General features: G+C 40.6%; 1 protein-coding gene across 1 annotated transcript in view; it reads left to right on the top strand.

Annotated features, from left to right (window-relative positions):
- Positions 1-6,170: 6,170 nt before the first annotated feature.
- Positions 6,171-23,552, top strand: part of LOC111190621 (NACHT, LRR and PYD domains-containing protein 12-like) — a 407,924-nt gene continuing 390,542 nt past the window's right edge. Inside the window, exon 1 of the mRNA XM_049468860.1 lies at positions 6,171-6,835. The gene's annotated coding sequence lies outside the window, so the exon portion shown is untranslated. The remainder of the gene's footprint in view (positions 6,836-23,552) is intronic.

Below are 23,552 nucleotides of genomic sequence, written 5' to 3' on the forward strand. Positions count from 1 at the left end.
AACTGTGGATGAGGGAAGGTATAGCTGTGGATGAGGGAAGGTATAATTGTGGATGAGGGAAGGTATAACTGTGGATGAGGGAAGGTATAACTGTGGATGAGGGAAGGTATAACTGTGGATGAGGGAAGGTATAACTGTGGATGAGGGAAGGTATAACTGTGGATGAGGGAAGGTATAACTGTGGATGAGGGAAGGTATAATTGTGGATGAGGGAAGGTATAACTGTGGATGAGGGAAGGTATAATTGTGGATGAGGGAAGGTATAGCTGTGGATGAGGGAAGGTATAATTGTGGATGAGGGAAGGTATAACTGTGGATGAGGGAAGGTATAACTGTGGATGAGGGAAGGTATAACTGTGGATGAGGGAAGGTATAACTGTGGATGAGGGAAGGTATAATTGTGGATGAGGGAAGGTATAACTGTGGATGAGGGAGGGTATAACTGTGGATGAGGGAAGGTATAACTGTGGATGAGGGAAGGTATAACTGTGGATGAGGGAAGGTATAACTGTGGATGAGGGAAGGTATAATTGTGGATGAGGGAAGGTATAATTGTGGATGAGGGAAGGTATAACTGTGGATGAGGGAAGGTAAAATTGTGGATGAGGGAAGGTATAACTGTGGATGAGGGAAGGTATAATTGTGGATGAGGGAAGGTATAACTGTGGATGAGGGAAGGTATAACTGTGGATGAGGGAAGGTATAACTGTGGATGAGGGAAGGTATAATTGTGGATGAGGGAAGGTATAATTGTGGATGAGGGAAGGTATAATTGTGGATGAGGGAAGGTATAACTGTGGATGAGGGAAGGTATAACTGTGGATGAGGGAAGGTATAATTGTGGATGAGGGAAGGTATAACTGTGGATGAGGGAAGGTATAACTGTGGATGAGGGAAGGTATAATTGTGGATGAGGGAAGGTAAAATTGTGGATGAGGGAAGGTATAACTGTGGATGAGGGAAGGTATAATTGTGGATGAGGGAAGGTATAACTGTGGATGAGGGAAGGTATAACTGTGGATGAGGGAAGGTATAACTGTGGATGAGGGAAGGTATAATTGTGGATGAGGGAAGGTATAACTGTGGATGAGGGAAGGTATAACTGTGGATGAGGGAAGGTATAATTGTGGATGAGGGAAGGTAAAATTGTGGATGAGGGAAGGTATAACTGTGGATGAGGGAAGGTATAATTGTGGATGAGGGAAGGTATAACTGTGGATGAGGGAAGGTATAACTGTGGATGAGGGAAGGTATAACTGTGGATGAGGGAAGGTATAATTGTGGATGAGGGAAGGTATAATTGTGGATGAGGGAAGGTATAACTGTGGATGAGGGAAGGTATAACTGTGGATGAGGGAAGGTATAATTGTGGATGAGGGAAGGTATAACTGTGGATGAGGGAAGGTATAACTGTGGATGAGGGAAGGTATAATTGTGGATGAGGGAAGGTAAAATTGTGGATGAGGGAAGGTATAACTGTGGATGAGGGAAGGTATAACTGTGGATGGGGGAAGGTATAACTGTGGATGAGGGAAGGTATAACTGTGGATGAGGGAAGGTATAACTGTGGATGAGGGAAGGTATAATTGTGGATGAGGGAAGGTATAACTGTGGATGAGGGAAGGTATAACTGTGGATGAGGGAAGGTATAACTGTGGATGAGGGAAGGTATAACTGTGGATAGCTAATGTAACAGTACAGATATATAATGTCGAGCTATAGCTAATGTAACAGTACAGAGATATAATGTGGAGCTATAGCTAATGTAACAGTACAGAGAGATAATGTGGAGCTATAGCTAATTTAACAGTACAGAGAGATAATGTGGAGCTATAGCTAATGTAACGCTACAGATATATAATGTGCAGCTATAACTAATGTAACAGTACAGAGAGATAATGTGGAGCTATAGCTAATGTAACAGTACAGAGAGATAATGTAGAGCTATAGCTAATGTAACAGTGCAGATATATAATGTGCAGCTATAACTAATGTAACAGTACAGAGAGATAATGTGGAGCTATAGCTAATGTAACAGTACAGAGAGATAATGTAGAGCTATAGCTAATGTAACAGTACAGAGAGATAATGTGGAGCTATAGCTATTGTAGCAGTACAGATATATAATGTGCAGCTATGACTAATGTAACAGTACAGAGAGATAATGTGTAGCTATAGCTAATGTAACAGTACAGATATATAATGTGGAGCTATAACTAATGTAACAGTACAGAGAGATAATGTGGAGCTATAGCTAATGTAACAGTACAGAGAGATAATGTGGAGCTATAGCTAATGTAACAGTACAGAGATATAATGTGGAGCTATAGCTAATTTAACAGTACAGAGAGATAATGTGGAGCTATAGCTAATGTAACAGTACAGAGAGATAATGTGCAGCTATAACTAATGTAACAGTACAGAGAGATAATGTGGAGCTATAGCTAATGTAACAGTACAGAGAGAAAATGTGTAGCTATAGCTAATGTAACACTACAGATATATAATGTGCAGCTATAACTAATGTAACAGTACAGAGAGATAATGTGGAGCTATAGCTAATGTAACAGTACAGAGAGATAATGTAGAGCTATAGCTAATGTAACAGTACAGATATATAATGTGCAGCTATAACTAATGTAACAGTACAGAGAGATAATGTGGAGCTATAGCTAATGTAACAGTACAGAGAGATAATGTAGAGCTATAGCTAATGTAACAGTACAGAGAGAAAATGTGGAGCTATAACTAATGTAACAGTACAGAGAGATAATGTGGAGCTATAGCTAATGTAACAGTACAGATATATAATGTGCAGCTATGACTAATGTAACAGTACAGAGAGATAATGTGTAGCTATAGCTAATGTAACAGTACAGATATATAATGTGCAGCTATAACTAATGTAACAGTACAGAGAGATAATGTAGAGCTATAGCTAATGTAACAGTACAGAGAGATAATGTAGAGCTATAGCTAATGTAACAGTACAGAGAGATAATGTGGAGCTATAGCTAATGTAACAGTACAGAGAGATAATGTAGAGCTATAGCTAATGTAACAGTACAGATATATAATGTGCAGCTATAACTAATGTAACAGTACAGAGAGATAATGTAGAGCTATAGCTAATGTAACAGTACAGAGAGATAATGTAGAGCTATAGCTAATGTAACAGTACAGATATATAATGTGCAGCTATAACTAATGTAACAGTACAGAGAGATAATGTAGAGCTATAGCTACTGTAACAGTACAGAGAGATAATGTGGAGCTATAGCTAATGTAACAGTACAGAGAGATAATGTGGAGCTATAGCTAATGTAACAGTACAGAGAGATAATGTGGAGCTATAGCTAATGTAACAGTACAGAGAGATAATGTGGAGCTATAGCTAATGTAACAGTACAGAGAGATAATGTAGAGCTATAGCTAATGTAACAGTACAGAGTGATAATGCAGAGCTACAGCTCATCTAGTAAAGTAAAAAGTCTTAAAAAATAAATAAAAACCCATCACATACTTACACTACAATACAACTAAGCATTAATATTTTCCTCTGGATTCACTTGAAGTTTCGGCTTCATCTTTACCTGAATTTCATAAATTTTGTCTAACAGCTGAGCTTTTCACAAGAATTCTGTAACGCGTGATGAGACGGGAGGCGGACGTTTAAGCGGGTAAGACATACTTTAATAAATAACAGGTAAATAAACAAATAAACAAATAAACAAACAAGGGAATAACGAATAAATATATGTACATAAACAAACAGGGAAAACAAACAAAGAGCTAAACTAAACAGACAAGTACAAAACAAGGATAGGGATATATATACAAAGGAATAAATACGTAAATATGTACAAACAAGGAAAATAACCAGACTAGAAATAAACGTGACAAAATATAAACTAGAAATAAACAAGAACGAGTAAACACAGAAACATGAAATAAGTAAACGTGACGTGGCGTAGCAAAACAATAACAAATAGCGTGAAGAGACAAACAAACGTGGGAAGGTGCAAAGACCGACCGCAAACATAGATTAACAAGTACTATTTATACTAAACATGAAACACAGAACACCTGGGAAGGGGCGGAGTTACAAATTAGACACACGTAATGGAAAAGTACAAGAGAAACACACTAGGAAACGGGGAAAACACCAGAAAACATAGCGAGGGCGTAACAAATTCACTCCGATTAGAAAAAGAGAGAAAACAGCAGCTTTATTTCACCAATAAATGCAGATAGAAACCATATCAGCTTTACTGCTCATATTTAATCAACACGGATGGAAGCGTCACCAGGAAGCTTCTCAAATGATCAGACGCCAACAATTCCCACTGAGTAATAAAACTGAAGAACTGGAATAAGCTGATCTCAGACCGACTTTCAGAGGAAGCTGCGGTATCCAGAAAAAAAAAACCTTTTATTAAACCATTACATTAATTAACTAAACAAATCATCAACCCTCTAAACAACAGATTAATTGTCTAAAAATCTAACAATTAATACTACTAAAAAAAATAGTGCTTTAATAAGAAATAATACTAATAATAATTCATCCTGTCACACATAGTTGTGTATAAATCTATTTAAGGTTAATGTATATTTATAATAATACCATAAATCTGCTCTTAATTTTATAAAAGAAGTGCTGATTTAAGTGTGGAGCTGTAGATCTGGTTGAGTGTGGTTTCTCAGAAGTGATCATGTGACTGAAGGAAACTAAAATCCTTCATAAGCGGAAGTGAAATAGGCCACAGTAGCCCTGCCCTTTGCTGAGCTGTGGGTTTTATTTCTGCACTGGTTTCCATCTTTCATAACTTCCTGTTTACAACATTTCTCCCAGGTTACAAATACAAATATTGCCATTCAGAGCATTTAGTTGCAGATGCTCAAAATAATGAAAACGGTACAGTGTTTTTAAACCTTAAATAATGCAAAGTTCATATTCATATAGAAACAACAATGCTAATGTTTCTAGAGTTCAGAAATCTATATTTGGTGAAATTATCCATTTTCTTTATCACAGTTTGCATGAAGTATTTCACACTGCTTTTGAATAACCTTATTCAACTCCTGGCCCAAAAACTCAAGCAGTTCAGCTTTGTTTGATGGCTTGTTACCATCTTACATCTTACATGATTACATTCAGAGTTTTTTAATGGGGTTCAGGTCTGGAGATTGACCATCAATTTACCTAAATATCAGTTAGCAACTGCAGGACTACATCAAGTGACCTTTTTCAATGAGAAGCAAAGAAAAGCCAGGATGAAGTTTGTAAAACATCATAAGACTTGGACTATAGAGGACTGGAGTAAGATCATCTTCTCTGATGAGCCTCAAGGCTTTGCTCAAAGACCTGGCCATCAAATGTTTAGATGGAGATCTGCAGAGGTGTACCTGCACCCACTGTGAAACATGGTGGAGGATCGTGATGATCTGGAGATGCAAGGCTGGAATTGGGCAGTTTAGTCTTTGTGAATGACATGTGAATCAAGTTGCATACAAGATTATCCTGGAATAAAACTTAATTTATTCCGTTCTAGTAATGTTTCCCAACTCTGTTTTTCCAGCAGGACAATGTTCAATTCCACACAGATCAATTAAGGTGTGGAAGAAGGACCACCAGATCAAGATCCTGTCATTACAGCACAATCTCCAGCCCTGAACCCCATTATAAACCTCTGGAATATAATCAAGAGGAAGACGGATGATCACAAGCCATCAAACCACCAAACTAAACTGCTTGAATTTTTGCACCAGGAGTAAAGCAGCATAAAGTTATCCAAAAGCAGTGTGTAAGACTGGTGGAGAGCATGCTGAGACAGATGAAAGCTGTAATTAAAAACCACCATTTATTGATTCTGAACTCTTCTTATTAAAATTATCATTCATTTGATAAACCACTCAACAACCGAAGCAAACAAACCACAACATTACACTAATTATTATAATAATACTAAACATACTAAACAATTCTGCAGGGGTTTTTACCTGATGGTGGTCGTGACGATATTTGCTTTGGTACTTTGGGCGTCCCCTCCCACCGTCAGTGTGTAGTCATTCTCCACAGTCTGCTGCTGCTTCTCTTGGGATTTATATATATGTGTGTGTGTGTGTGTGTGAGTGTGTGTGAGTGTGTGAGTGTGTTATATAATAGTGAACTGCCTGGCCTCAGTGTCGAAGGAGCTACAGGAAAGTCAGCAGAATTTATACAATAAACATTTCATAGAATTTAATCAGACTTAAACGAAAAATGTAAAGAGATTTTTTTTAAACATAAAAATAATTCTCTGAACTAAATATTTCTAGTCAGCACAACTTCTAGTGGATTTCTTCAAAAGTTAAAATTTTCACAAAACACTACAAATCTATTATAGTAAATCTCCTTGTAAATTAGCGTATTCTAAACTTCACCGGTTTCCCCCACTTCACTGGATTTCTGTAGATCTGCTTCTGTAACTCTACTGTTCTCTTCTATTTCTACTCTGATCTAATACCTTCAGAGTCTCTAACAGATACAGAACTGAATTCATACTGCATCTGTGGGCTTCCTGTATGTAGCTGTGTCTGAGTTTGAGTTGTGAAACTGTTTCCTGTTACGCAGTTCTGCTTGCTCTCTTTACTCATCAGTTTTATAACGGAGCTGCACTGAAGTCTGGCTTTAAAAGCTTCCTCTACAGATCAGAAGAGGTTTTATATGGAAAGTTTATGATCAGAATGATCTAAAAGCTAAATTCTATCCTCTGTTCCAGATCTAAAAGTACAGGAGTTTAGAAGCTGAGGACTAAAAGCTCATGGACTGATACAGCTCTGCTCACAGCAGGTAAGATCATTTCATTTAATTACACTCTTTATTTTTACTCTTTCTCTCTGGATTCTACAGGATACATGAACAATGTCTTTTAATATGAACTTTCTGATCTTTACTTTTAACACTCCACTGCTACAGTTTCAATATGTACAGTTAATATTATCCTAAACTGGAGAATTATTTTATTAAAATGTCATGAAAAGTACTGTATTGAGTGATTTCTTTGTATTTATTGTGTTGTTTGTTTAAGTTTTTTTTCTTCATTTTTTGATGGAGGTCATTACTGATTATTGTTTTGATGAAAAGTACTTTTTTTGGGTGAACACATTACCTTTTATGGTCATTGGTTAATGTAAAAGGCTAAATTGGATTTTCCCGGGCTTCTTAGTTATGTTAATTGTTAATATGCACAATAAATAGCAAAGCATATGATTTATAATTGTCTTCACAGCCTCGCTGGGTGGTGCTCGAGCGTGGCCACTCCTCCTCTCTCTCCCTTCATGCCTTCGGCTCTCTCTCTCTTTCTCTCTTTCTCACCCACCCACCCTCACCCGGCCGGAACCTGCGGAGGCTCCACCCCCCCGCGGTGCTGCTCTCTCGCGGTGCGCGTCCACTGGCGCTTTTTTTCAGCGCATGTCGCCGTGCCGGATATCTCGGCTCGCCCTGCGTGGGCGTGTCCGTGACGTTTTTGAATTCACCGTCACGGCCGCCCTTGGCTTCCACTCCTCTCTCTCTCTCTCTCTCTCTCTCTCTCTTCCTCCCTCCTTCCTGCTCCTGTGGGTTCAGCCCTCGCTTTCTCTCCCTCTTCCCTCTCCTTCTCTCCTTCCTGTTCTCGCTCCTCCGTCATCCAAACCCCTCCCGCCGTCATCCCAACCCCTCCCACTGTCATCTCAATCCCTCCCTCCATCATCCCAGCCCCTCCCTCCTTCATCCCATCTCCTCCTTCGGTCTTCCTGACCCCTCCCTGCGTCATCCCAACCCCTCCCGCCGTCATCCCAACCCCTCCCTCCATCATCCCAACCCCTCCCGCCGTCATCCCACCCCTCCCACCGTCATCCCAATCCCTCCCTCCATCGTCCCAACCCCTTCCGCCGTCATCCCACCCCTTCCACTGTCATCCCAACCCCTCCCTTCATCATCCCAGCCCCTCCCTCCTTCATCCCATCTCCTCCTTCGGTGTTCCTGACCCCTCCCTCCATCATCCCAACCCCTCCCACTGTCATCCCAATCCCTCCCTCCATCGTCCCAACCCCTTCCACTGTCATCCCAACCCCTCCCTTCATCATCCCAGCCCCTCCCTCCTTCATCCCATCTCCTCCTTCGGTGTTCCTGACCCCTCCCTCCATCATCCCAACCCCTCCCACTGTCATCCCAATCCCTCCCTCCATCATCCCAACCCCTTCCACTGTCATCCCAACCCCTCCCTTCATCATCCCAACCCCTCCCTCCGTCATCCCATCTCCTCCTTCGGTCTTCCTGACCCCTCCCTCCATCATCCCAACCCCTCCATCCATCATCCCAACCCCTCCCTCCATCATCCCAATCCCTCCCTCCATCGTCCCAACCCCTTCCGCCGTCATCCCACCCCTCCCACTGTCATCCCAATCCCTCCCTCCATCATCCCAACCCCTTCCACTGTCATCCCACCCCTCCCTTCATCATCCCAGCCCCTCCCTCCTTCATCCCATCTCCTCCTTCGGTGTTCCTGACCCCTCCCTCCGTCATCCCAACCCCTCCCACTGTCATCCCAATCCCTCCCTCCATCATCCCAACCCCTTCCACTGTCATCCCACCCCTCCCTTCATCATCCCAGCCCCTCCCTCCTTCATCCCATCTCCTCCTTCGGTGTTCCTGACCCCTCCCTCCATCATCCCAACCCCTCCCACTGTCATCCCAATCCCTCCCTCCATCGTCCCAACCCCTTCCGCCGTCATCCCACCCCTCCCACTGTCATCCCAACCCCTCCCTTCATCATCCCAGCCCCTCCCTCCTTCATCCCAGTCTTTATACAGTAGATCAGCTGATTAAAAAAACACAATGTTAGCATAATTGAAATGTAACAACACTTTAGGCTATTTGTTTTAATAAAAAACTCAAAATAATAAAAAATCTGTAAAACTGTAACAATGCATAGTACATTACTTTACACATACATACATTATTAGACTAAAACTAATTATAGCTAAATGACCAAAATGTGACTAAAACGTTTATACATTTTAATCAAAAGACTAAAACTAATCAAAATCACCTGTCACAATTAACACTGATCAGCACCCTGCAAATATTTGTCATTGTCATCTTTGACACCTTTGATATTTAATGCATTTTATAACATAATAATGATAACAATAATAAAATCTTATCTTGTCTGCACAGTTTATGCTTCTAATTTTCCACATCATTCTGTAGATACTCTGCAGATTAGCTGCTGAGTAACGACCTAATTCTCCTCAAACACCCACTTCACTCCTGACCATCACTGACCCAGTAAAGCTTCTTAAAGAAGGAGCGGTTGGTGTTTTGTAGATGTTACTAATAACATTAAAACATCCCTCTGAAATCCAGAAACTTCTACATCTTTACCAGAGATTCTCCACTAAACCTGAATCTACTGTTATTCTGTGGACAGATTCTCCCACCTCTGCTGTGGATTTCTGCAGCTCCTCCAGAGTGACAGAGGAACAGAGTACAGTACAGAGAGATAATGTGGAGCTATAGCTAATGTAACAATACAGAGAGAAAATGTAGAGCTATAGCTAATGTAACAGTACAGAGAGATAATGTAGAGCTATAGCTAATGTAACAGTACAGAGAGATAATGTGGAGCTATAACTAATGTAACAGTACAGAGAGATAATGTAGAGCTATAGCTAATGTAACAGTACAGAGAGATAATGTGGAGCTATAACTAATGTAACAATACAGAGACATAATGTGGAGCTATAGCTAATGTAACAGTACAGAGAGAAAATGTGGAGCTATAACTAATGTAACAGTACAGAGAGATAATGTGGAGCTATAGCTAATGTAACAGTACAGAGAGATAATGTGGAGCTATAACTAATGTAACAGTACAGAGAGATAATTTGGAGCTATAACTAATGTAACAGTACAGAGAGATAATGTGGAGCTATAGCTAATGTAACAGTACAGAGAGATAATGTGGAGCTATAGCTAATGTAACAGTACAGAGAGATAATGTAGAGCTATAGCTAATGTAACAGTACAGAGAGATAACTCAGTTACAAAGTATTAAACAATGTAGCCAACTACGCTACTTTAGGAATTGCACCCAAATATGTTAAATAGAGACAGGTTTGCTGGTACCCAAAAGAACAGCAAAGACAACAAACAAGTTTATTTAGTAAAATTCAAGCAATACCAAGTAGAAATAAATTTAATATTAAAAACAACAAGCTGCTTATTGGCACTTAACAGCACCTGTAGCTCATCTAGTAAAGTAAAAAATCACAACAACAAAAAAGTCTTAAAAAATAAATAAAAACCCAACACAAACTTATACTACAATTCAACTCAGCAATAACATTTTGCTCTGGATTCACTTGAAGTTTCTGTTTCATCCTTTCCTAAATTGCACAAGTTCTGTCTGACAGCTGAGCTTTTCACAAGAATTCACTCAAATTAGAAAAAGAGAGAAAACAGCAGCTTTATTTCACCAATAAATGCAGATAGAAACCATATCAGCTTTACTGCACCCATTTAATCAACACGGATGGAAGCGCCAAAAAGAAGCTTCTCAAATGATCAGACGCCAACAATTCCCACTGAGTAATAAAACTGAAGAACTGGAATAAGCTGATCTCAGACCGACTTTCAGAGGAAGCTGCGGTATCCAGAAAAAAAAAACTACTTTTATTAAACCATTACATTAATTAACTAAACAAATCATCAACCCTCTAAACAACAGATTAATTGTCTAAAAATCTAACAATTAATACTACTAATAAAATAGTGCTTTAATAAGAAATAATACTAATAATAATTCAACCTGTCACACATGATTGTGTATAAATCTATTTAAGGTTAATGTATACTTATAATAATACAATAAATCTGCTCTTAATTTTATAAAAGAAGTGCTAATTTAAGTTTGGAGCTGTAGATCTGGTTGAGTGTGGTTTCTCAGAAGTGATCATGTGACTGAAGGAAACTAAAATCCTTCATAAGCGGAAGTGAAATAGGCCACAGTAGCCCTGCCCTTTGCTGAGCTGTGGGTTTTATTTCTGCACTGGTTTCCATCTTTCATAACTTCCTATTTACAACATTTCTCCCAGGTTACAAATACAAATATTGCCATTCAGAGCATTTATTTGCAGATGCTCAAAATAATGAAAACGGTACAGTGTTTTTAAACCTTAAACAATGCAAAGTTCATATTCATATAGAAACAACAATGCTAATGTTTCTAGAGTTCAGAGATCTATATTTGGTGAAATTATCCATTTTCTTTATCACAGCTTGCATGAAGTCTTTCACACTGCTTTTGAATAACCTTATTCAACTCCTGGCCCAAAAACTCAAGCAGTTCAGCTTTGTTTGATGGCTTACCATCTTACATCTTACATGATTACATTCAGAGTTTTTTAATGGGGTTCAGGTCTGGAGATTGACCATCAATTTACCTAAATGTCAGTTAGCAACTGCAGGACTACATCAAGTGACCTTTTTCAATGGGAAGCAAAGAAAAGCCAGGATGAAGTTTGTAAAACATCATAAAGACTTGGACTATAGAGGACTGGAGTAAGATCATCTTCTCTGATGAGCCTCAAGGCTTTGCTCAAAGACCTGGCCATCAAATGTTTAGATGGAGATCTGCAGAGGTGTACCTGCACCCACTGTGAAACATGGTGGAGGATCGTGATGATCTGGAGATGCAAGGCTGGAATTGGGCAGTTTAGTCTTTGTGAATGACATGTGAATCAAGTTGCATACAAGATTATCCTGGAATAAAACTTAATTTATTCAGTTCTAGTAATGTTTCCCAACTCTGTTTTTCCAGCAGGACAATGTTCAATTCCACACAGATCAATTAAGGTGTGGAAGAAGGACCACCAGATCAAGATCCTGTCATTACAGCACAATTTCCAGCCCTGAACCCCATTAAAAACCTCTGGAATATAATCAAGAGGAAGACGGATCATCACAAGCCATCAAACCACCAAACTAAACTGCTTGAATTTTTGCACCAGGAGTAAAGCAGCATAACGTTATCCAAAAGCAGTGTGTAAGACTGGTGGAGAGCATGCTGAGACAGATGAAAGCTATAATTAAAAAACACCATTTATTGATTCTGAACTCTTCTTATTAAAATTATCATTAATTTGATAAACCACTCAACAACCGAAGCAAACAAACCACAACATTACACTAATTATTATAATAATACTAAACATACTAAACAATTCTGCAGGGGTTTTTACCTGATGGTGGTCGTGCCGATATTTGCTTTGGTACTTTGGGCGTCCCCTCCCACCGTCAGTGTGTAGTCATTCTCCACAGTCTGCTGCTGCTTCTCTTGGGATTTATATATGTGTGTGTGTGTGTGTGTGTGTGTGTGTGTGTGTGTGAGTGTGTTATATAATAGTGAACTGCCTGGCCTCAGTGTCGAAGGAGCTACAGGAAAGTCAGCAGAATTTATACAATAAACATTTCATAGAATTTAATCAGACTTAAACGAAAAATGTAAAGAGATTTTTTTTAAACATAAAAATAATTCTCTGAACTAAATATTTCTAGTCAGCACAACTTCTAGTGGATTTCTTCAAAAGTTAAAATTTTCACAAAACACTACAAATCTATTATAGTAAATCTCCTTGTAAATTAGCGTATTCTAAACTTCACCGTTTTCCCCCACTTCACTGGATTTTTGTAGATCTGCTTCTGTAACTCTACTGTTCTCTTCATTTCTACTCTGATCTAATACCTTCAGAGTCTCTAACAGATACAGAACTGAATTCATACTGCATCTGTGTCTGAGTTTGAGTTGTGAAACTGTTTCCTGTTACGCAGTTCTGCTTACTCTCTTTACTCATCAGTTTTATAACGGAGCTGCACTGAAGTCTGGCTTTAAAAGCTTCCTCTACAGATCAGAAGAGGTTTTATATGGAAAGTTTATGATCAGAATGATCTAAAAGCTAAATTCTATCCTCTGTTCCAGATCTAAAAGTACAGGAGTTTAGAAGCTGAGAACTAAAAGCTCATGGACTGATACAGCTCTGCTCACAGCAGGTAAGATCATTTCATTTAATTACACTCTTTATTTTTACTCTTTCTCTCTGGATTCTACAGGATACATGAACAATGTCTTTTAATATGAACTTTCTGATCTTTACTTTTAACACTCCACTGCTACAGTTTCAATATGTACAGTTAATATTATCCTAAACTGGAGAATTATTTTATAGAAATGTAATGAAAAGTACTGTATTGAGTGATTTCTTTGTATTTATTGTGTTGTTTGTTTAAGTTTTTTTCTTCATTTTTTGATGGAGGTCATTACTGATTATTGTTTTGATGAAAAGTACTTTTTTTGGGTGAACACATTACCTTTTATGGTCATTGGTTAATGTAAAATGCTAAATTGGATTTTCCCGGGCTTCTTAGTTATGTTAATTGTTAATATGCACAATAAATAGCAAAGCATATGATTTATAATTGTCTTCACAGCCTCGCTGGGTGGTGCTCGAGCGTGGCCACTCCTCCTCTCTCTCCCTTCATGCCTTCGGCTCTCTCTCTCTTTCTCACCCACCCACCCTCACCCGGCCGGAACCTGCGGAGGCTCCAGCCCCCGCGGCGCTGCTCTCTCGCGGTGCGCGTCCACTGGCGCTTTTTTTCAGCGCATGTCGCCGTGCCGGATATCTCGGCTCGCCCTGCGTGGGCGTGTCCTCTCCCTCTTCCCTCTCCTTCTCTCCTTCCTGTTCTCGCTCCTACGTCACCCAAACCCCTCCCGCCGTCATCCCAAACCCTCCCACTGTCATCTCAATCCCTCCCTCCATCATCCCAGCCCCTCCCTCCGTCATCCCATCTCCTCCTTCGGTCTTCCTGACCCCTCCCTGCGTCATCCCAACCCCTCCCGCCGTCATCCCAACCCCTCCCACTGTCATCCCAATCCCTCCCTCCATCATACCAGCCCCTCCCTCCTTCATCCCATCTCCTCCTTCGGTGTTCCTGACCCCTCCATCCATCATCCCAACCCCTCCCGCCGTCATCCCATCTCCTCCTTCGGTCTTCCTGACCCCTCCCTGCGTCATCCCAACCCCTCCCACTGTCATCTCAATCCCTCCCTCCATCATCCCAGCCCCTCCCTCCGTCATCCCATCTCCTCCTTCGGTCTTCCTGACCCCTCCCTGCGTCATCCCAACCCCTCCCACTGTCATCCCAATCCCTCCCTCCATCGTCCCAACCCCTTCCGCCGTCATCCCACCCCTCCCACTGTCATCCCAACCCCTCCCTTCATCATCCCAATCCCTCCCTCCGTCATCCCATCTCCTCCTTCGGTCTTCCTGACCCCTCCCTCCATCATCCCAGTCTTTATACAGTAGATCAGCTGATTAAAAAAACACAATATTAGCATAATTGAAATGTAACAACACTTTAGGCTATTTGTTTTAATAAAAAACTCAAAATAATAAAAAATCTGTAAAACTGTAACAATGCATAGTACATTACTTTATACATACATACATTATTAGACTAAAACTAATTATAGCTAAATGACCAAAATGTGACTAAAACGTTTATACATTTTAATCAAAAGACTAAAACTAATCAAAATCACCTGTCACAATTAACACTGATCAGTACCCTGCAAATATTTGTCATTGTCATCTTTGACACCTTTGATATTTAATGCATTTTATAACATAATAATGATAACAATAATAAAATCTTATCTTGTCTGCACAGTTTATGCTTCTGATTTTCCACATCATTCTGTAGATACTCTGCAGATTAGCTGCTGAGTAACGACCTAATTCTCCTCAAACACCCACTTCACTCCTGACCATCACTGACCCAGTAAAGCTTCTTAAAGAAGGAGCGGTTGGTGTTTTGTAGATGTTACTAATAACATTAAAACATCCCTCTGAAATCCAGAAACTTCTACATCTTTACCAGAGATTCTCCACTAAACCTGAATCTACTGTTATTCTGTGGACAGATTCTCCCACCTCTGCTCTGGATTTCTGCAGCTCCTCCAGAGTGACAGAGGAACAGAGTACAGTACAGAGAGATAATGTGGAGCTATAGCTAATGTAACAATACAGAGACATAATGTGGAGCTATAGCTAATGTAACAGTACAGAGAGATAATGTAGAGCTATAGCTAATGTAACAGTACAGAGAGATAATGTAGAGCTATAGCCAATGTAACAGTACAGAGAGATAATGTGGAGCTATAGCTAATGTAACAGTACAGAGAGATAATGTGGAGCTATAGCTAATGTAACAGTACAGAGAGATAATGTAGAGCTATAGCTAATGTAACAGTACAGAGAGATAATGTAGAGCTATAGCCAATGTAACAGTACAGAGAGATAATGTGGAGCTATAGCTAATGTAACAGTACAGAGAGATAATGTGGAGCTATAGCTAATGTAACAGTACAGAGAGATAATGTGGAGCTATAGCTAATGTAACAGTACAGAGAGATAATGTAGAGCTATAGCCAATGTAACAGTACAGAGAGATAATGTGGAGCTATAGCCAATGTAACAGTACAGACAGATAATGTAGAGCTATAGCTAATGTAACAGTACAGAGAGATAAGGTAGAGCTATAGCTAATGTAACAGGACAGAGAGATAATGTGGAGCTATAGCTAATGTAACAGTACAGAGAGATTGCATCATGGCGCCCCCCGAGGCGGACATGTTTGCTCGCTCTGCTCGAGTTTGCCGTTTTTATCTTCTTTTTTGGACTTTTTACGCTCTCTTAGCAATACACAAATGTCGTGCACTGCTAGTATATGACAGACAAACTCTGTTGGACATCGCATCACACAGTAATTTTGGATTTACTGGCTTTATTCCACCGGAGCTGCAACCCATTGTTCGCTCCCACAGCCACCGGCGCCGACCCCAAGCGAGTGCGCTGACCCAAGGAGAGCGCCTCGGAGGCGGCGACGCAGGCGAGGCAAGAGAGGAGGGCTACATGCTAAGCTAAAGGCTCGCGCTAGCCGACCACCGCTGCCCCGCCCTCTTGTTAGCTAACGTGCGGTCTTTGGAAAACAAATTGGACGAACTGAGAGCGAGGATTACGTCACAGCGGGAATTAAGAGAGTGCTGCGCTCTTTTTTTTTTTACCGAGACCTGGCTCTCAGATAAAGTTCCGGACAGCGCTATTTAGCTAGAGACTCACTCCGTACACAGAGGAGACCGGACTGCAGCCTCCGGTAAGGCTAAAGGGGGAGGTGTTTGTGTTTGTAAACAACGCGTGGTGTGGAGACATACAGACCGCTTATAAGCACTGCTCACCAGACGTGGAGTTCATACTGCTGAAATGCCGTCCCTATTATCTACCACGGGAATTTACTGCTGTGTTTTTAGCCGCTGTTTACATCCCTCCGCGGGCTAACTCTACGGCAGCGCTCGGCAAACTCCATGACGTCATCAGCATGCTGGAAACGGCTCACCCTGATGCCGTCTTCATTACCGCTGGGGATTTTAACCAGTGCAACTTACGGACTGTGTTTCACAAACACTATCAACACGTCGACATTCCCACCCGCGACAAGAACACCCTTGACCATGTGTACGGCAATGTACGTGGTGCATTCAGAGCCAGACCTTGCCCCCACTTCGGACAGTCAGACCACATCTCAGTGTTCCTTTACCCAGCCTACAGACAGAGACTCAAACAGGCAAACCCTGTTACCAAAACAGTTAAACTGTGGTCTCTGGAGACTGAGGGCATCCTGCAGGACTGTTTTGCTACAACAGACTGGGATGTGTTTAAAGCTGCAGCCACAATGGAGGACTCCTCTGTCTGCATAGAGGACTATGCTGAGCATGTGTCCGGCTACATCAGCACTTGTGTGGATAACATCGTGCCCACCATACAAGTGAAGAGATTCCCCAATCAGAAGCCCCGGATCAACAGCCATGTACGACGCATGCTGCGTGCTCGCTCTCTTGCATTTACATCAGGCAATGAGACTGAGTACAAAGCCGCAAAGTACAGACTGAGGAAGGCCATCACAGCAGCTAAGAGGCAGTACAGGGAGAAACTGGATGGCTTCTACTCCACTGCTGACTCCAGGCAGATGTGGCAAGGCCTGCAGCACATCACAGACTACAAGACTACCACCAGCACCTTGAGCACTGCAGACACCCTACCAGATGACCTCAACACCTTTTACACCCGCTTTGAAACTCCCAGCACTACCACCGAGAGGCACACACAGCCCTCCACACCCCCCTCCCCCCCTCTGACAGTATCTTTAGGCCAGGTATACAGAGCTCTGAGGAAGATCAACCCCCGCAAGGCGGCAGGACCAGACAACATTCCTGGAAGGGCCCTCAGAGCATGTGCTAACGAACTGGCTAACATTTTCAGCTCCATTTTTAATCTTTCCCTCAGCCAGAGTATTGTTCCCACTTGCTACAAGAACACAACTATTGTCCCCCTCCCCAAGAGGAGCCCCCCAACCTGCCTGAATGATTACAGGCCAGTAGCACTCACTCCGATCATTATGAAGTGCTTTGAGAGAGTGGTTCTGGATCACATCCAGTGCAGCATACCGGACACTCTGGACCCCCTGCAGTACGCCTACCGTCCCAACAGATCCACCTCAGACGCTTTCGCTGCTGCCCTCCACTACTCTCTCTCCCACCTGGAAAACAAAGACTCCTACATCAGGATGCTCTTTGTGGACTACAGTTCTGCCTTTAACACGGTCATTCCTCACAAACTCACAAACAAACTGTATGTACTCGGACTGCACCCGACCCTTTGCAGCTGGCTGTTGGATTTCCTGACTGGCAGGCCTCAGTCTGTCAGGATTGGAGACAGGACTTCAGCCAGTATCACCACTTACACAGGCACCCCACAGGGATGTGTCCTCAGCCCTATCCTCTACACCCTGTTCACCCACGACTGTGTCGCTTCCCATAAGGACAACATCATCCTGAAGTTTGCAGATGACACCGCAGTGATCGGACGTATCAGTGGCGGAGATGAAGCGGCTTACAGGAGGGAGGTGACAAGACTGGTGTCATGGTGTGAGGACAACAACCTCGCCCTCAACACAGACAAGACGAAGGAGCTGATAGTGGATATGAGGAGGGAGAGGAGACCTCATCAGCCACTGTTCATCCGGGAGCTTGAAGTGGAGAGGGTGAACAGTTTTAAATACCTGGGCATCCACATCAGTGAGAACTTCACGTGGACACTGAACACCACACAGCTGGTCAAAAAGGCTCAACAGCGGCTGTACTTCCTGAGGAGGCTGAGGAAGTTCAGGATGTCTCCCAAGATACTCTGCGACTTCTACAGCTGTGTTATTGAGAGCCTCTTGACCAACTGTATCACCGTGTGGTACGGCAACACTACTGCGACGGACCGTACACGCCTGCAGAGAGTGGTAAAGACTGCGGAGAAGATCATCAGAACTCCACTGCCCTCTCTGCAGAGCATCTACCACCAGAGAGTCCTCAGGAGAGCTGCCTCCATCCTCAAAGACTCTACCCACCCCCAGCAAGGACTGTTCACTCTTCTGCCTGATGTGGAGCTATAGCTAATGTAACAGTACAGAGAGATAATGTGGAGCTATAGCTAATGTAACAGTACAGAGAGAAAATGTGGAGCTATAGCTAATTTAACAGTACAGAGAGATAATGTGGAGCTATAGCTAATGTAACAGTACAGAGAGAAAATGTGGAGCTATAGCTAATGGAACAGTACAGAGAGAAAATGTGAGCTATAGCTAATGTAACAGTACAGAGAGATAATGTAGAGCTATAGCTAATGTAACAGTACAGAGAGATAATGTAGAGCTATAGCTAATGTAACAGTACAGAGAGATAATGTAGAGCTATAGCTAATGTAACAGTACAGAGAGATAATGTGGAGCTATAGCTAATGTAACAGTACAGAGAGATAATGTGTAGCTATAGCTACTGTAACAGTACAGAGAGATGATGTGGAGCTATAGCTAATGTAACAGGACAGAGAGATAATGTGTAGCTATAGCTACTGTAACAGTACAGAGAGATGATGTGGAGCTATAACTAATGTAACAGTACAGAGAGATAATGTGAGCTATAGCTAATGTAACAGTACAGAGAGATAATGTAGAGCTATAGCTAATGTAACAGTACAGAGAGATAATGTAGAGCTATAGCTAATGTAACAGGACAGAGAGATAATGTGGAGCTATAGCTAATGTAACAGTACAGAGAGATGATGTGGAGCTATAGCTAATGTAAGAGTACAGAGAGATAATGTGGAGCTATAGCTAATGTAACAGTACAGAGAGATAATGTAGAGCTATAGCTAATGTAACAGTGCAGAGAGATAATGTAGAGCTATAGCTAATGTAACAGGACAGATATATAATGTGCAGCTATAACTAATGTAACAGTACAGAGAGATAATGTGAGTTATAGCTAATGTAACAGTACAGAGCGATAATGTGGTGCTATAGCTAATGTAACAGTACAGATATATAATGTGCAGCTATAGCTAATGTAACAGTACAGAGAGAAAATGTGGAGCTATAGCTAATTTAACAGTACAGAGAGATAATGTGGACCTATAGCTAATGTAACAGTACAGAGAGATAATGTAGAGCTATAGCTAATGTAACAGTACAGAGAGATGATGTGGAGCTATAGCTAATGTAACAGTACAGAGAGAAAATGTGGAGCTATAGCTAATGTAACAGTACAGAGAGAAAATGTGGAGCTATAGCTAATGTAACAGTACAGAGAGATAATGTGGAGCTATAGCTAATGTAACAGTACAGAGAGAAAATGTGGAGCTATAGCTAATGTAACAGGACAGATATATAATGTGCAGCTATAACTAATGTAACAGTACAGAGAGATAATGTGAGCTATAGCTAATGTAACAGTACAGAGAGATAATGTGGAGCTATAGCTAATGTAACAGTACATATATATGATGTGCAGCCATAACTAATGTAACAGTACAGAGAGATAATGTGGAACTATAGCTAATGTAACAGTACAGAGAGAAAATGTGGATCTATAGCTAATTTAACAGTACAGAGAGATAATGTGAACCTATAGCTAATGTAACAGTACAGAGAGATAATGTGAGCTATAGCTAATGTAACAGTATAGAGAGATAATGTAGAGCTATAGCTAATGTAACAGTACAGAGAGATAATGTGAGCTATAGCTAATGTAACAGTACAGCGAGATAATGTAGAGCTATAGCTAATGTAACAGGACAGAGAGATAATGTGGAGCTATAGCTAATGTAACAGTACAGAGAGATGATGTGGAGCTATAGCTAATGTAACAGTACAGAGAGATAATGTGGAGCTATAGCTAATGTAACAGTACAGATATATAATGTGCAGCTATAACTAATGTAACAGTACAGAGAGATAATGTGGAGCTATAGCTAATGTAACAGTACAGAGAGAAAATGTGGAGCTGTAGCTAATGTAACAGTACAGAGAGAAAATGTGGAGCTATAGCTAATGTAACAGTACAGAGAGAAAATGTGGAGCTATAGCTAATGTAACAGTACAGAGAGATAATGTGGAGCTATAGCTAATGTAACAGTACAGAGAGATAATGTGTAGCTATAGCTACTGTAACAGTACAAAGAGATAATGTGGAGCTATAGCTAATGTAACAGTACAGAGAGATAATGTGGAGCTATAGCTAATGTAACAGTACAGAGAGATAATGTAGAGCTATAGCTAATGTAACAGTACAGAGAGATGATTTGGAGCTATAGCTAATGTAACAGTTCAGAGAGAAAATGTGGAGCTATAGCTAATGTAACAGTACAGAGAGAAAATGTGGAGCTATAGCTAATGTAACAGTACAGAGAGAAAATGTGGAGCTATAGCTAATGTAACAGTACAGAGAGATAATGTGGAGCTATAGCTAATGTAACAGTACAGAGAGATGATGTGGAGCTATAACTAATGTAACAATACAGAGAGATAATGTGAGCTATAGCTAATGTAACAGTACAGAGAGATAATGTGAGCTATAGCTAATGTAACAGTACAGAGAGATAATGTGGAGCTATAGCTAATGTAACAGTACAGATATATGATGTGCAGCCATAACTAATGTAACAGTACAGAGAGAAAATGTGGAGCTATAGCTAATGTAACAGTACAGAGAGATAATGTGGAGCTATAGCTAATGTAACAGTACAGAGAGATGATGTGGAGCTATAACTAATGTAACAATACAGAGAGATAATGTGAGCTATAGCTAATGTAACAGTACAGATATATGATGTGCAGCCATAACTAATGTAACAGTACAGAGAGATAATGTGGAACTATAGCTAATGTAACAGTACAGAGTGAAAATGTGGATCTATAGCTAATTTAACAGTACAGAGAGATAATGTGGACCTATAGCTAATGTAACAGTACAGAGAGATAATGTGGACCTATAGCTAATGTAACAGTACAGAGAGATAATTTGAGCTATAGCTAATGTAACAGTACAGAGAGATAATGTGAGCTATAGCTAATGTAACAGTACAGCGAGATAATGTAGAGCTATAGCTAATGTAACAGGACAGAGAGATGATGTGGAGCTATAGCTAATGTAACAGTACAGAGAGATAATGTGGAGCTATAGCTAATGTAACAGTACAGATATATAATGTGCAGCTATAACTAATGTAACAGTACAGAGAGATAATGTGGAGCTATAGCTAATGTAACAGTACAGAGAGAAAATGTGGAGCTGTAGCTAATGTAACAGTACAGAGAGAAAATGTAGAGCTATAGCTAATGTAACAGTACAGAGAGAAAATGTGGAGCTATAGCTAATGTAACAGTACAGAGAGATAATGTGGAGCTATAGCTAATGTAACAGTACAGAGAGATAATGTGTAGCTATAGCTACTGTAACAGTACAAAGAGATAATGTGGAGCTATAGCTAATGTAACAGTACAGAGAGATGATTTGGAGCTATAGCTAATGTAACAGTTCAGAGAGAAAATGTGGAGCTATAGCTAATGTAACAGTACAGAGAGAAAATGTGGAGCTATAGCTAATGTAACAGTACAGAGAGAAAATGTGGAGCTATAGCTAATGTAACAGTACAGAGAGAAAATGTGAGCTATAGCTAATGTAACAGTACAGAGAGATAATGTGGAGCTATAGCTAATGTAACAGTACAGATATATAATGTAGAGCTATAGCTAATGTAACAGTACAGAGAGATAATGTGGAGCTATAGCTAATGTAACATTACAGAGAGATAATGTCGAGCTATAGCTAATGTAACAGGACAGAGAGATGATGTAGAGCTATAGCTAATGTAACAGGACAGAGAGATAATGTGGAGCTATAGCTAATGTAACAGTACAGAGAGATGATGTGGAGCTATAACTAATGTAAAAATACAGAGAGATAATGTGAGCTATAGCTAATGTAACAGTACAGAGAGATAATGTAGAGCTATAGCTAATGTTACAGTACAGAGAGATAATGTAGAGCTATAGCTAATGTAACAGTACAGAGAGATAATATAGAGCTATAGCTAATGTAACAGGACAGAGTGATAATGTGGAGCTATAGCTAATGTAACAGTACAGAGAGATGATGTGGAGCTATAGCTAATGTAACAGTACAGAGAGATAATTTGGAGCTATAGCTAATGTAACAGTACAGATAGATAATGTAGAGCTATAGCTAATGTAACAGTACAGAGAGATAATGTGGAGCTATATCTAATGTAACAGGACAGAGAGATAATGTCGAGCTATAGCTAATGTAACAGGACAGAGAGATAATGTAGAGCTATAGCTAATGTAACAGGACAGAGAGATAATGTGGAGCTATAGCTAATGTAACAGTACAGAGAGATAATGTGAGCTATAGCTAATGTAACAGTACAGAGAGATAATTTGGAGCTATAGCTAATGTAACAGTACAGAGAGATAATGTGGAGCTATAGCTAATGTAACAGTACAGAGAGATAACGTGGAGCTATAGCTAATGTAACAGTACAGAGAGATAATGTAGAGCTATATGTAATGTAAGAGTACAGAGAGATGATGTGGAGCTATAGCTAATGTAACAGTACAGAGAGAAAATGTGGAGCTATAGCTAATTTAACAGTACAGAGAGATAATGTGGAGCTATAGCTAATGTAACAGTACAGAGAGATGATTTGGAGCTATAGCTAATGTAACAGTTCAGAGAGAAAATGTGGAGCTATAGCTAATGTAACAGTACAGAGAGAAAATGTGGAGCTATAGCTAATGTAACAGTACAGAGAGAAAATGTGGAGCTATAGCTAATGTAACAGTACAGAGAGAAAATGTGAGCTATAGCTAATGTAACAGTACAGAGAGATAATGTGGAGCTATAGCTAATGTAACAGTACAGATATATAATGTAGAGCTATAGCTAATGTAACAGTACAGAGAGATAATGTGGAGCTATAGCTAATGTAACATTACAGAGAGATAATGTCGAGCTATAGCTAATGTAACAGGACAGAGAGATGATGTAGAGCTATAGCTAATGTAA

Source organism: Astyanax mexicanus, chromosome 1 (genome assembly GCF_023375975.1).
Source record: "Astyanax mexicanus isolate ESR-SI-001 chromosome 1, AstMex3_surface, whole genome shotgun sequence".
In the NCBI taxonomy this organism is placed as follows: Eukaryota; Metazoa; Chordata; class Actinopteri; order Characiformes; family Acestrorhamphidae; genus Astyanax; species Astyanax mexicanus.